This window comes from Callorhinus ursinus, unplaced genomic scaffold (assembly GCF_003265705.2).
Source record: "Callorhinus ursinus isolate GAN/ISIS: 27379988/994484 unplaced genomic scaffold, GSC_fseal_2.0 scaffold24, whole genome shotgun sequence".
NCBI lineage: Eukaryota > Metazoa > Chordata > Mammalia > Carnivora > Otariidae > Callorhinus > Callorhinus ursinus.
The window spans coordinates 12968776-12981651 of NW_027397086.1; positions in this window are offsets into that span (position 1 = coordinate 12968776).

Consider the following 12876-nt stretch of genomic DNA (forward strand, 5'->3'; position numbering starts at 1 on the left):
AATTAAAAACCAGGAATCATTCTGAGTCTTCCATTTCCTTCTTTCCTGGCATCTAATGAATCATTAAGTCTTCTGCATATTACCTTCATAGTGTGTTCTCTAAGCCTTCCATCTCCCACCCATCTGACACTATTGTAGTTCAGGCACCATGCTTGCTCTCCGGAATTATCTAAATTGCTCCTTGTAAGGGCTCATTGCCTACAATCTCTTTTTTTAATCTAACATTTCCCATGGGTTTTCCATGGAACACTTGTCCCCATGGGATGATGAGAGAAATCTCATGACAAATAAAATTATAAAAACTCACTTGTTTTCTCTGTTCTCTCTTTTGAGGATATAACAAGCATATCAGTGATTAGATATTCTGGGAAGTCCTATAACTAGATAATCAAAAAGAAAATAATCAATAAAAATCTTAATTAGCTTGGTAGAAACTAAAATTTACTGACCTTCATTCATTCATTTTTTCAACAAACATTTGTATAATTACAATGTATGAGTCGTGTGTGTGTGTGTGTGTGTGTGTGTGTGTGTGTGTGTGTAGGTATGTATGTATGTATGTATGTATGAGAACACCTTTTAATGACCAGTCGAACTTGTGCCTTAATATACTTTGGGGGAGTACTTTTATGTTCGATCTTTCACACAGCTGGTGAAGTAATTTTCTAAAGACTGGTCATAATTATACTTCTAAACTTTAAAAAGAAGTTAAAAAGAGAGTTAAACTCTTTTTTTTTAAAAGGAGAATTATGCTTTTAAAAACCCTTAAAAAGAGAGCACTCCAGGATAGTATAAATTCCATATCTCTACCCTAGCTTTCGAGACCCTTCATAGTTTGTCTTAATCACAGTTTCTCAGTCTCGGATTGCTCTCCTGAATCACTAGAACATCCAAGCATATCAGAGTTCTCTCTCTTACCTGAAAGTGCCATAGATTTTCATCTTCTCATGCCTTGATTTCTGCTGTTTCTTCTGTCGATGTTCTCCTAGTGGTGACATTTGATTTACCTCCAATAGCAAGTATCAGAATCTTGCAAACTCTTTCCCATCTTCTCCAGTGGTCACTTCTTTCTTATCTTTCAAATTCCAACTAAAATGGTATATGTATGAAGCATTTTCAAATGCCCTGGAAAAAACTACTCATTCTTACTTAATAGCCTCCAAGATTGGCAGGCTGTAACCATCATCCTCCTTTTTGATGATAAGAAAACTGATGTCTGAAGAGAGATTTGCTGAAATGATGGACTAAGCAGGGAGAATAGCACATTTACCTGTTTGTATAGTTGTTGGTTCTCTGCATACTCTATGGTCTTTGCTGACCACCTAATTATATGCCAAGGATATTAGAGATCAGAGAATGGAGGGCTGAGGAAGTGAGTGTCTAGGGACTTCCTGGAATCCCAAAGAAGATGAACACTTAGCTCAGACATAGGAGGCATTAGCTAAATCCTGAGGTTGTTTATGACCATCAGAATTATGCCTGGCATGCTCAGTTCAGATTTTCAGGGATTTAGGTTTTAACTGACGAAGGAAGTTGTTAAACCCAGAAAATGGGAAGGGAAAAACAGAGAGAAGGCCAGCTAATCAGAAGCTATTAAGCTCATAAAAAAAGTGTTGGCTTGAGTTACAGTTTGAGGGGAAAATGTTAGTTTCAGCTCACTATTCAGTAACTATGGGTCTTATGGGTCTCCAAATTAGCTGTTGACTGACTCCTTTAAGCCCAGAATTAAAATTTTCCAGGCTCTGACAAGCTATGAGGATCCTGGGGTGTGCTTGATAAATACTGTTTTTAATAGCCTACATTTTATTGACATGTAATATGTTGAATGATTTTGCATCTGTCTGCTTGTTTGCTAGGATACCTGTCATTATACTGATTTTTGGAGAGTGGAAAAATGAAATAACAGACATGGCAAGTAATTCTCCAGAGTTGACATAAGCAGGGAGGGCAGTGTTAGGACTTGAACCCATATATTCTAAATTCTAGTGATGCAAAGAGGGCTCTCTTAGCAGAGTCTGACTTAAGGGGATCATGAGTCAGCAGCTATTCTCAGTTTTTAGAACTTCTCAGATAGTGAGGGAACAGAGGCATCTATGAGACAGAGGGAGAGGAAGGATAGTCTGGGGGGATGCAGCTCCCACTGGCAGGCTACACAGAAGCTTTGCAGACCTGATCTTCTGGGCAGAGGTCAGGGACCAAATCTGTCCCCCCACGGCTTGCTGTCTCCTCTCTTCTGACTCTCGAATCTTGCATTCTCTTACCAGGAATGATGGTATTATCTCTGTTATCTGCACAATGGTCTAATCTTTTCTAGCCACTGGTGCTAAGATAAATTGGGCTGAAACACATTGGAAAGGATCTAATGTAAGACTTGAGTAGTTATTAACTATAAGTTGCTAGATTTTTAAAAAATGATACCCCTTCTCCATTTTAACTGCAAAACTGTTATATGTGTTATCTAATTACTGATTTCACAAACATTTATTAAAATTTTACTCTGTGTCGGACACTGTGTAAAGCACTGAGGTATATAAAAAAGACAAAGTTCCCTGCATTGAAGGAACACAGAGTCTAGCAGACATAGTAGTAAGGTAGGTCTTAAATTCTCCAAGGGATCCTGGAACTCACAAAAGTGAGTATTCCTGTCTTTTAGAAATGCACACACATGCGCACGCGCACACACACACACACACACACACACACACTTCCAGTGATGGGAGGGGAATATCAGCACCTGTTCAGACCCTTTCCTGCTCTGTGAAAGATTAATTGACCATGTAATTGTGGGTTTATTTATGGGTTTCTTCTTCTGTTCCATTGATCTTTGTGTCTATTTTTGTGCCAGTACCATACTGTTTTAATTACTACAGCTTTGTAATATAACTTGAAGTCTGGAATTGTGATGCCTCTACCTTTGCTTTTCTTTTTCAGGATTGCTTTAGCTATTCAGGGTCTTTCTTGCTTCCATACAAATTTTAGGTTTGCTTCTAGTTCTGTGAAAATTACTATTGGTATTTTGATAGAGATTGCATTGGATATGTAGATTGCTTTGGGTAGTATAGAAATTTTAACAATATTCTTCCAATCCATGAGCATGGAATGTCTTTTCATTTCTTTGTGTCATCTTTAATTTCTTTCATCATTGTTTTATAGTTTCCAGAGTACAGGTCTTTCACCACTTTGGTTCGATTTATTCTAGGCATCTTATTATTTTTGGTGCTTTATTTTTGGTCTTTAATAGTGTTATTGTAATGTGTTCATCTTTTTCACTGTTTTTTTTTTAAGATTTTATTATTTGACAGAGACACAATGAGAGAGGGAACATAAGCAGGGGGAGTGGGAGAGGGAGAAGCAGGTTTCCCGCGGAGCAGGGAGCCTGATGTGGGGCTCGATCCCAGGACTCTGGGATTGTGACCTGAGCCAAAGGCAGACGCTTAACGACTGAGCCACCCAGGTCCTCACTGTTTTTAACTGATAAAAAGTAGTCCACGTTGAGGGTGGTAGGTGTTAGTAATGTCCACCAGCATCAGGTTCTTATTTCCTGGGTCATCAAATGATCACTGCTGCCCTGGAGAGTTTGTCTAGATACTCACTGCCCTCTGCAGGAGTGAAAAGTAAATTTCTGTTACTGCTCATTTATTACCATCTCATTACCTAGCTTATCCTAGTATATTGCTTGTAAGTACTGAATAAGTACCCATGATATACATACAAAACATGACACTGGTCTACTATCCTGTCAATGGATCACTGAATTGCTTAGGTAACCTTACACAGTGATTAAAATCACAAGTTTCTAGAACCCAATGCCCAGGTTCAAAATCTGGAGCTATAACTTACTAAATATGTAATTTGGGGCAAGTTTATTTTTAACCTTTTTTGCCTTTGATTCTTCAGCCATAATATGAAGACATTGCTAATACATACTTTACCCAGCTATCATTAAGATTACATTATTAGGATAGTATTTAAAAACTAAAGTACTTTTTAGCATTGAAAAAGTACTCCGTATGTGTTTTTAAATTAAAATTAAACCACTTGACACTAAAATTTTCAAATACAGGATTTAACATCTAGAGCCTGTCCATCATAAATGCTGCATGCTTGAAGGGGATGGGCAGGGCAGGTATGGTTGCCCTCAATTTGCAGAAAAGGAAATCAAGGCTCAGATAGGTGAAATCAGTTCTCTAAGATCATGGTGCTTATCATAACAGAACAAGATTCAAACCTGTGTCTTCTAGCTCAAAGAGAGTAATTCCTTGGTTTTTTTGGTCCATAACAATAGGGAACTCTGTGTTTGGGAAAAGCAGTCCAGCAGAACACGTTATGATGGGTATTAACACAGGAGCTCCAAAAGGAAGACTTGCTGAATTCTAACTAGGCAGTGGGGAAGGGGGCTAGGGGGAGGGGAGAATGGAAGACAGGAGTGTGGGAGGGCAGTAGCTGTCAGTAAGGTGAGAAGAGACATTTCCCCAAGGATAGAGGGAAGGAAGGTTAAAGGCGTATTGATCTTGAGTGGGAAAACATACTCCTGACTTTTCATCCTGCTTTCAGATCATCTGGCATCAGAAAAGGGTCTGTTACTGAGCTCAGCTTTGGAGATGGCATGAGAGATACAACAGAGGAACGACCATATGCTGACATGGAGGGCACAAGAGTGGTTTTGATGATATGAGCTGAGTTGCAAAGTAGAAGCGATGTGGAACCTGATAAAACATGCACCCAGTGATGGGCAGGCAGCAGCCAAGCACACACATCCTCTCAAAAAAATAAGCCATCTCCTGACCTGAAAGAAGGCTGATTTTCTTTTCAAAAGAATTTGCAAAACTACCCAGGTCAAACCCAGGGGGGCAACAGAGCATGTTACAATGGCCAAAGTGCCTCCCCACCAATTACCTTGTAGGATTCTCAAAGCTTCCCCGGTGAGAGTAGGCTGGATGCCATTTATTGATTCTCGTTTCACAGATTACATAATTGACGAGAAAAGGCAAGGACACGGGGCCAGAGAAGCAGTGGAAGAGGTAGGAGCAGATCGTGGCTTCCCCATAATTGCCCAATTATCCTCACACCAAAGCACAGTATGTCTGGCCAAATTGACTTTTCACAAAATGGAGTTGATAGCATCCCTGTATGAATATATATGAACATATCTGTCAATTGAATGTAATTATATATTCATATATCTTCATTTCCCATTCATGTTTATATTCTATCATCTATGATCAGTTCCTAGACCTTTCAACACGTTTATAATTATTTGATTCAATGTATCTATAACTGATCTATCTATTATACTTTGTGCTTGGTCATCTGTACGCGGATACACTGACTGATGTGATGTATGTAAGATTAATTACACTGTAGGGGAAAGCACGTGGACATTGAAAATACTAGTGCATGCTTATAAACCTTGCATTCATTGCTTGCATTGTCTCACTAATTTATCAATCTCACTCAACCTCAGTTTTACACCTTGCCAAGTAAAGATAAAAATGCCCACCTCCCGGGGCGCCTGGGTGGCTCATCAGTTAAGCATCTGCCTTTGGCTCAGGTCATGATCCTAGGGTCCTGGGATAGAGCCCCGCATCTGGCTCCTTGCTCAGCAGGGAGCCTGCTTCTTCCTCTGCCTGCCACTCCCCTTGCTTGTGTATTCTCTTTCTCACACACACACAAATAAAATCTTTAAAAAAAATGCCCACCTCCTAGTGCTGTGAGAGCTATAATAAGTCAGTGGTTATAAGGTGCATAGTGCCTAGCTCAGTGATAGTTTCTGCTTGCTTGCTTTCACCAGAACACTGCATTCCCTTCTGGTCATCTGGTTTCTCTACTGATTCCACATGGTGTTCTGAATCTCAATGTCTTATATCACATGAGTGTATTATTTAAGCATTTTTTGGCACATGGTTCCAAAGATTATCCATTTTGGATCAGATTCCATGGTTTGGCAATCTGGCTGTAAGATTCTTTAGGTAGAGCTTCTCATTAATCATTTAAGAAAGCAAGAAGTAATTCTGAATCCACTCTTCTGACTCATCTGAAGGACTTTGCATATAGCATTGCCATAATTAGTGCCAAGTAAATATTTGATAAATTAGATAGAGAAAAAGTTCCCAAGTAGCACTCTTGAGCCGGGAGAATTTGAGAGGGGAGCACAAAGGAGCTGATCTTCCATGTACATAAAAACTGGGAGAGGGGCACCTGGGTGGCTCAGTAGGTTAAGCGTCTGCCTTCGGCTCAGGTCATGATCCCAGGGTCCTGGGATCAAGCCCCGCATCGGGCTCGCTCTTCAGCCAGGAACCTGCTTCTCCCTCTCCCACTCCCCCTGCTTGTGCTCCCTCTCTAGCTGTCTCTCTCTCTCTATGTCAAATAAAAAAAAAAAAAAACTGGGAGAGCAGAATCCTCCATAGTTTTAACAAGAAAATCACTTATTCATTCCTTCAACCTGTGTTTATTGAGCAATGAACCTATGTTACCTGTGATACACACTGGCATTACACAAATGCATCAGACATGCATGCAATCTGGAAAAATAAAGTTACATTCTAATGTAATCAGCACTGTGATAGAGAGGTGCATGGTGAGCTTTGGGAGCACAGAGGTGGTAGATATTTGATATTTGTCTTTGTCAATTGTCCAGTGTTTCTTTACCCCTTCCTCTGGTAATAGCACCCCCTTCCTTTGAAGAGCTGAATATTGATCACTCTATGCAGTTCATGGCATTCATGTGACCAGGTCTACAAATCCCTCTCCTTGGCCATAGTCATTGACTCCAATATGGGTGTGTGATCCAATTAGAGTCGTTCCCTCAAAATTTATTAGCAGAAACTAATAGAAGATCGCTCTTTCCTATACATGACTACTGACAATATAAGCCAAGATTTGATGCTATTTTCCACCTTCCCTCTACCCATTGCATGGAAAAACTCTTTAAGGTATAAGGAAAAAAAAAAAGTCAAACCATAGGGTGATACAGGTAATAGGGATAAAGGAAAAACAGATTCTGGATAATTTTTAAGTATCTAGTGCTCCCTGGGGCCATTTTTACCTTTGGATTTCCCAATTACATGAGACAATAAACTCTAATTTTTGTTCAAAATTTGAATTTTTTATATAGACTTTTTCATACAGCCATTCTATTACTCTAAGTATAAACAGAATTTTATAACATTTCAAAACCATTTTGTGTAAATCATCTTGTGTGAGTCTCGGAACAATATTGTGAGATAGCTTGCTATTGTTTTGTGATTTTGTGATTCTACCTGGTGAGAAAACTAAAATCAGAAAAGGGGGGATGTGGCTGAGTTTGGTCAAGCGAATTGTGGGTAAGGTTGAGAGAGAAATTAAACTTTCTGATATTTAGGGTCCAGTTCTCCCCACATTTATCCTAAGGTCTCATTACCAGACCACATATTTAAGTGTTCGTCCTAACTCTAATTAGCCATATGAAGCTTATCACAACATCCTACTGTTCTCTGTCCAGCAAGGTGGGGATAGAGTTCACTCCATCCTTCAACAGTGCTGAACTATATGTGGGTTTAATATCTGTGTGTGTGTGTGTGTGTGTGTGTACTAAATCTATCACTCTTACTCAGAAAATTTGATCAAGAAATATATTTGGGGGTGCTGATCAGAGTCCCCTGGATAGGTTCCTGTGCAAATGCCACTTAGTAATGAGACTTTCTTTTGTTGCTAAAATGTAACCTGTCAGGCTTAAGTTGAAACTGGCTGATGCAACTTGATAACACTGCATCAGATTGACTTAGGTACGGTGCTGTGTTTGAAATGTAAGAGGGTGACACTAGTTTCAGCAATGCATTTTAAGGGTTTAGTGAGTCACTCGTTTCTGGGCATTGCAATCTCTGAATTCCTGGGCATCCTTGAGGTACATGGTCAGCCTATGCCCGACCTCTGTTGTAAAGAAACCAATTACGTGAAAGCAAATGATGTCAAAGTTCTTTCAACTGACCTCAGTCCTGGAAGTGAGCTAGCTGAAAAGCTTGTTATTGATCCATTCTTCCAAATATTGTTTGAATCATTTATCAATTAGAATATCAGAATCTTGTTAATTTAGACCCCATCCACATAAATTGATATAGTCTTTATAGCTTTTTTAATACATTTTTACTTTTTAATGCATTTTTTAAAAAAAAATTAACCCACCATTACCTGTGTTGTTGCTGTTATGTAGATGTAAGGGGGAGTATTTGCTGGTTTGTTTGGTTGTTGCAAGGCAAGTGTATAAAAAAGAAACACTCTTTGAAACATTGATTTTTTTTTTCCAGACAAAACCTTGTCTAAGTCATCATTTAAAGTACTGTTCATTGACCCCTTTGAACTATACATATGATAGCTATCTAAAATTGAATACCAGGAAAAATTTGTGTTATCTCAAGAGTGGGTATGCTTATTTGCATCAAGCCAAGTTATACCTGTTCTTTAACACATTACTTGAAGTTACAGTCCAAATTAATGGTAAACCATAGACTTTTTCCTAAACCTATTATCTGCAACAATTATTATATCAAAACCACCACTCACTAAATGATAATTATCTGCTAAATACTTCACTGATTTCTTCCATTCTTTATCTCATTTATCTCTCCAATGGAAGTTTTATTTTTGGCTTTTTATTTTACAGTTTAATCAAAATGTATACATGCCCAGGGTTTGAAGAAAATGATCAGAGGGTGCCTGGGTGGCTCAGTTGGTTAAGCAACTGCCTTCAGCTCAGGTCATGATCCTGGAGTCCTGGGACCGAGTCCCACATCGGGCTCCCTGCTCAGCAGGGAGTCTACTTCTACCTCTGACCCTCTTCCCTCTCGTGCTCTCTATCTCTCATTCTCTCTCTCTCTCAAATAAATAAATAAAATCTTTAAAATAAAAAAGAAAATGATCAGAAAGTTTTATAATAAATCCCAACAGTATCATACCTGATTTTTTGTTTTTCTTGCTCAAAAGAAACCTCATTCTTCAGAATCAATGTTAGCTTTATTTTCTAGTATGGAGCACTGTATTTCTAAAGATTATGTTTTCAGTAATATTGTTTGGTTTTTCAGCTTTAAGCATCATTTTTCCTGTACTTATGTCCTTCCATAAGTGAAAATAATTATAATAATTTTAATTTTAATAAAACATGTGTTAATATTATCATATTTATATAAATGAAAATGAAATTTGTTTTTCCTTTCTTGCATATTTTTGGGGCATATTTTTACTAGAGTTAGTAATCACCTATTTTTACTTTCATAACATGCTAGAAACTTAACATCACTGTTATATTGATACATTCTAATTCTTTTTACTTTTTATGGATGAACTTTCCCACTCAAAGTGGAAGTTTTTAGCATTAGCATTTGATCATTAGATAATGTTCAAATTATGAGAGTTTATGTGGTTTATTGGGGCGTCTTTTTTTTAAAATCTGGTCACTTACTGGGAACTTTCGAACTTTTTTAATTTAAGGAATTTTCTTTTTTAAAAAATAGAATTTCTATTATCTGTGTATTGTTCTTTCTAAATTGTTTCTTTAATGTTCTTATCTTTTATCTCCTGCCATAACCATTAGGTCCAATTAAGAGACCGAAATCACATAGTACTTTTAACAGAAAAAAGTTTAATATGAAGATTTATTAATTACAATATATTATTGTAGTAATGGGGAATTGGGGGTGTCTGGGTGGCTCAGTTGGTTAAGTGTCTGCCTTTCGTTCAGGTCATGATCCGAGGGTCCTGAGATCCAGCACCGCATCAGGCTCCCTGCTCAGTGGACAGCCTGCTTCTCCCATTCCCTTTGCTGCTCCCCCTGCTTGTGCTCTCTAGCTATCTCTCTGTCAAATAAATAAATCTTTAAAAAAAATTAATGGGGAACTGATCAGAAAAGGGTAAAGACAACTCTAAAAAAATATAGGGATAGCAGATACAAGTAGGGACCACTATCCCTAGTGATGTGACTGCACGACAAGGAAGAGTCCCTCCTCTAGCCCCGGGGTGAGCTGTAGGTCTCATTGGAGAGGATGTGCTATAGCTCAGTGGATAACAGGGAAATTCACTGAAGTGCTTCACCAGCAGGCCTCATTCCAGTCTGCCCTCTGGAGTACCAGGGAAAGCTCTCCATGGTAGGGGGTTGGAGGAGAAGCTATGCCTAAGAACACTTCACAAAACCACATAAGAGGATCCTTGTGGGGGAGGTTCGATGTACTGCTGATTATTGGGTGCTGCTGGCTACTAAACTCTATAAGAACTGGGTACTGCAGAAACTGCCGATAGGAGCAAAGTAGAACCTGAAAGTCTATCCATTCACCTACTGAAGGACATCTTCCCAGTTTTGTAATTATGAATAAAACTGCTATAAACATCTGTGTGCAGGTTTTTGCGTGGACATAAGTTTTCAACTCCTCTGGATAAATACCAAGGGGTGTGATTGTTAGACTGTATGATGGTAAGAGTGTGTTTAGTTTTGAAACAAACTGTCTTCCAAAGTGGCTGTACCATTTTGCATTCCAGCCAGCAATAAATGTTGCTCCAAATCCCCATCAGCATTTGATATTGCCAGTGTTCTGGATTTGGGCCATTCTAATAGTTGTGTAGTGGTATCTTATTGTTGTTTTAATTTGCATTTCCCCATTGAGATCTTTTTATAAACTTATTTGCCATTTCTATATCTTCTTTGATGAAGTCTCTGTTAAGATCTTTGGGTCATTTTATCATCAGCTTCATTGTTTACTTATTGATGAGTTGTAAGTTGAGTTGTAAGTGTTCTTTGTGTACTTTGGATAACAGTTTTTAACAGATAAGTGTTTGGCAAATATTTTCTCTCATTCTGTGCTTTTTTTTTTTTCATTTGCTTGACAATATCTTTTTGTAGGGCAGGCCCAGACACTTTATTTTTTGTCTTTTTCTACTCTCTGAATATTGTTTCAACTTTATCTTATAACTCTGTTATTGGATATGTATATCTATAATTTATAAGACTTGTTATCCACTGTTATTTTTTTATAATACTATTTCCTTTTTACAGATACAACATCCAGCTTATATTATTAATAAGCTTTGGTTCCTGAAGTTTTATCTCCTCCCTGCCTTGTGTATTTTCTCCCAGCTTTCCCCCTTCCTATTTATTTGTTTCAGATTTTCTCCCTTGTTTTAGAAGCTTCGCTGAACTGTCAGTTGATCCTTTACTGCCTGTTATTCTTCTAGATGCATAAAACAGCTATAAGCTTTGTGTACGTGGGAGAGGCTTATCATTGGGCTTTAGATCAGAGTGAAGGGGTGGGGGTCACTAATTTTATTGATTGATCACAAAAACTGTATTTGAAATTCCTTTTTCTAGAATCACTCAGCTTCCCTCCAATCTCCTGTCCTTGGTCTGTATGCACAACTGCTGATTGATGAAATCTCGGGGCATGGAGTGATGTTCAGCTCCTTTGTACACATTCAATCAGCCTCCCAATCTTCCCCATCCTCTGTTATATCTGCTGCCTTTATCTATTGACTTCTTAGAACTAATTTGTTTGTTTTTTATCAGTGTCTCCCTCTGCAGGCACTTATTTTGTATGTTCTTTTCTTTGTTGACTCTTCCATCTTCAATTTCTGAAACTTGTTGAAGTCTCTCATGGAGTGTCAAATCTCTTCTTCAATTCTCTTGGTTCTTATGGATTTATATGATTTTTTTATCCCTTTACTATCCACTTGAGAGATCCATTTGGGAAGGAAAAGGTAAATGGATTCTCCTATTGTGTTTCATTTTCTAATTCATCAGCCTTGTTGGTCAGTCATTTATGGAAGCCAGAATTCTTCTTAGGAATGATCTGGTCACAACTGATAAATAGTTTTAAAATTTCATGTTGAAGAAATGATAGTGTGGGACAGTGGGAAAGAGTAAGCGAATGATAAACTGTGTGAGTGAATGAGGAAACAGATGAAACAAGAAAGAAGTGATTATCTTATTAGTGGACAGCAGGTTGTCTTGAAAGGGACACCAGGGTGGCAGAATTTTTGTCCTGAGTCTGTGTCTCACTTGTCATAAAGCCCCAGGCAAGTCGTCTCACCAATTTGATCTGAATCTCATCTATATAGTAGATCAGGGAAGGTTGGGAGTAGAAATATAAAGAGTCCCTTCAGGACTTAAACACATTCTGTTCCTTATTCTGTATCTTCTTTTTAAAAGTTAACAAATTCAAGGGTGTCTGTCCGGCTTAGTGGGTAGAGCATGTGACATTTGATCTCTGGGGTGTGAGTTCAAGCCCCATGCTGGGTATGGAAACTATTTAATTAAAAAGAAAAAAGAAAACTAACAATTTCAAAACTAGGGAAATCCTGGATTTCCTTAGATTACTAGCTTTTAACTCTTGGGGTGACACAGACTCCAGTGAGAACCTAATCTTTAAATTTTTTTTTCTCAGAACAGTGCACATATGCAAACATACGTGTGCAATTTCTGAGGGTTCTCAGGCATCGTGAGGCTCACATGAGGATCCCATTGGAGTAATGTTGATCTCAGAACCTTCATCCTCCAAGGTGATCTCTGGTCTTTGCCTTCTTGAGGGGACTGCTGATGTGTATTTCCTTAGGAATTTCAGGCTTCTTAGAACACAGCTAGAAAATTGCAAAGAAGAACATCTCCCTCGCAAACAAACCTCGTCATTCAGGTGAACCAATTTTCTCTTTGTAAATCAGGACTTTTGCAAATGTTTCATTAGCTTTGGCCCAGATAGCTTTGTAACAAATGCATTTGCTATGTGGTGCAGATGATGTATCAGCACAAACAGCTCACTGGGCCTCTATTAATTATACAAGGAGAATGAGGGACTATTTAAATGGAGCCACAGAAATTCCATTTGGGAGCATATGTGCCCGGGGAAAGGAAAGCACTACCAT